The sequence below is a fragment of the Pinus tabuliformis genome, chromosome 6 (genome assembly GCF_031772625.1).
Source record: "Pinus tabuliformis cultivar Carrire ecotype Pingquan chromosome 6, CPIR1, whole genome shotgun sequence".
Classification (NCBI taxonomy): domain Eukaryota; kingdom Viridiplantae; phylum Streptophyta; class Pinopsida; order Pinales; family Pinaceae; genus Pinus; species Pinus tabuliformis.
Window position 1 is genome coordinate 1,529,085,984 of NC_142292.1, and position 3,577 is coordinate 1,529,089,560.

Genomic DNA, 3,577 nt, shown 5'->3' on the forward strand with positions numbered 1-3,577 from the left:
AAAACACAAGTGCAGGAGGGGGCAACTCATCCAAAGACATCTGAGGGGGAGTTCCAAGAGCTGTAGGAACCTAGCCCACAGCCAAATATGAGCTCTTACTACAAATTCATTGAGGGAGGCATAGTAATACCATAGAAATTTTCCATCCCCCTCTTCATTGAGCTTGAGAAAGAGAGAGGAAGGACACATCGCTGGATGCAAATTTCCAAGTCAAAGAAGGTAGAAGATGTGGGCCATATGGAAGAGAAACTCCTAGAGATGGGTAGGGAGTTGAGTGAGATGAGAGACAAGGAAAAAATTATGAGATCTCAACTACATGCAGAAAACACATGGCTAAGGAGGCAGTTGCAAGAAAAAGAGAGCCAATTGGCCACCATGGCAAGCCTCTCCATGGAGGCACTTCAATGCAGGATTCCATCAAGATCATATGCACTATACCTCAAAGATCAATGGCTGCAATTTTATATCAAGACACTAGCACAACAGGGGACTATGCCTTTCCAAGACTATAGGCAGTTCATTGAACTATGTGATAAGAGCACCCTGGAAGATAAGGCCAAGATATCTGAATTTTACCTACACAACTTGGCCTTAACAGATTTGAATGTGTGGGACCCCAATGCAAAGTTAGGGGATTTACAACTAATGGCCCTTGCATCATGGATGAGTCATGAGGAGGTCAGGGATAAGGAGGTGAAGAGAATATTGGAAAAGGAGGAAAAGGAGCCCCTTTACATCAGAGCAAAACATATAAATTCAATGGTTGTCATTAGCACCCACAAAATCATCTCTAATGATTCCCAAATTGCACCAAGATACCTAGCTACACAAGAACATGCCATCACCCACTTTGAAGACACCTTGAGGTTGTTGGGAAATGAAAGCCAACAAGCATGCCAGAGGAGATGGAGCAACCTACCACACAGTCTAAGGATCAGAGAGTACCATTCCCCTGAGAGGTTGAGGAATGCACTAGAAAGGACCCCACTGTATAAGAATGCCATGCAAAGACTAAAAATAAATTGGATTGGGTTGAAACTCAGTCCACCCTTGTTTTTGGGTCTGACGGAATGTAGGAAGGAAGAGGAGGAAAGAAAGCAGTGGGAAGAAATAGAGAAACATGCAGGGTTCTATCCTCAAGAGGAAACTCCATCAACAGAGGCCTGGGATGTCAGAGAGGCCACAAGAGCTATGAAATATATGGACATAGACTAAGTTTCTCAGAGGATGAGAAACACTTTCAGTAGGGGGGTGATGATGAGGCTCATTAATAGGTAAATTATATGGGTCTTAATGCCACTCTCCAACTTATTAAAATCAACTTTTCTCACATTTCTTTACATATTTTATTATATTTTGCTTAGTGAGAAGGGTAAAGGTGAGATGTTATGTCATGTAGCCTAATATGTATTAAATGTAGGAATTGGAGCTATTTTGGGCTAATTTAAGTGCAGGAACTCGAAGTGGACAAGCAAGAGGGATTTTAGGAGATTTGGTCTCCCTCCTTAACTCCTCAATCATTCAAAGATTCCTCCACCATATCTCATCAGCTTGGAGTTACAAGCAGCCAAGCCAACCGAGTTCATTGGTAGCCAAGCCAATGACAGTTGAAGACAAGTCAATCTCAAGTTTGGGAGCCAAGCCTCCCTAATTTTTAGGAATTTGTTGGTAGCTTCAATTTGTATAAATAAGAAGGCCAAGGGCCTCATTAGGATTCAACTTTTTGTTGTAGCCAAGAGGCAATTTGGAGCTAAGACATTGTGATTGTTACTCTTATGTTATTTTTGAAATTTTGATGATAATGAAAAGGTTTACCTTGATCCAGCACTAGTTGACTCAGACGGTTGAAGATATTGGGTTAGGGCCCAACCCTAGCAACATAAGTTCCTCTTTTGTACATGTATTCTTAGGTTAAAATCATTGTTAGTTGTTGAAGTTATTCCTGCTTTGTTTAATTACAAGTATTATCTAGTTTCTCTTCCATTAGTTGAAGAATTAGATCAGTGGTATAGTAGTGAAAGATAATACTTCATAAAATCTTGTGACAGTGCCCTCTTCCTCATCTCCCTCATGGGATCATGGTTTGAGGGCCCCACTCTCACAACCCCAAAAACAGATTTATCTTTTGATCATTGCATAGCTTAAGATTCCTTGTTGAATAGATCACTAGTTATAATTTCTTGGAAGCACCTGCAGTTGTCATTTTGTTTCTTGAGTTTGTTGTAGTTTAAGAAGGCATTTCATTCCATAGATATAGTCATCAGTAATATTTTTTTCTCAAATTCAACTCATCTTTTCCATATTTATATGAAGTTATGCATCAATGAAGAGAAGAAGATGTGTTGTTGCAGGATTTGTTGATCTGTAGGGAGGAACTCATTCAACTAGCCTCATCTAAGCCATCTCCACTTGCTGCCAAGGCCTACCAACCCCTAATCCGAATTTTTGTTTTATAGCCATTGTGGGTAGCCACCTTAAGAAAATCCAACCATCTTAAAGTGTTGGGTTGAGCCTTGGGAACTGTGCACCTTCCCTACACCTTATTCCACCATCAGACATCTTCCCAACACTTCATTTCACCTTCCCTACCTTCCTATAGCCTTCAACTAGTTTCTTATAGAAAACCAAGACATCCTGTAGTAACTACAGAAAACCCTGTAGTAGCCTGTTTTAGCCTGTTTTGAGCAAAAATGTTGATCTGAGCATAGGGTAGGCCCTCCACTTGACTTCCATACCCCTCAATGCCATTTTAGACCAGATTTTCCATGCATTTTTACCCTGCAAAATATCAGTTTGTTTAGCTTAACATTACATTTCTGAATTGAAAACCAAAAGAATGTTTTTCTACAATTTTAACAAAAGATAGCTAGTGCATGCATACATCAGTCATAACAGTGTTAGGATCATTTCCATGCCTACTTAGTCCAGATAGCTAGATGATAGAATGAAAGGTTAGATTAGTTCTCTTTTGCAAGTAATGTGTGTCAATTCTTAGCTAGATAATTTCATGTAATTTCATAGCACTTTCCATTCAACACTTTCATTTTATTATAATAGGTAAGAATTTACTTTTTTCATTAAAGATAGCTTTACATTCACTGTCAGTAGTCAGACCCCTTCTAGTCAATAGAAGGCTGGTTTGAAAAACCCTAGTGATATATCACCCCTGTTGAAAAGTGACAAGAGTAGATTGATGCATCTATTGTGCATATAGCATTGTCACCTCCAAGTTTGTACAAACCTAGGGTTGATAAAGTAAAGTTGGTAGCCCTAGGAGTTGCAACATCCTTGCTGCAATACTGGGGCTCATCACCATGTTTTTACTATTCAGTGTTAATATATATATATAATGCTTTATTTTACTCGAAATCTCTTTAAATCACTTCTTAATTGATTCAAGTCCTAACGATCTATGATATATGATGTGGTTTTTGAGTAAGGCGACTCACCTAATCAGGGCTTTAATTCTTGTTATGAGATAAATCCTTCATAAACTCCACTTAATTGCTTATATTATATTATATTATATTATATTAACTTAAGGGAGGGATAAATATTATTGAATAAATTAAAAATT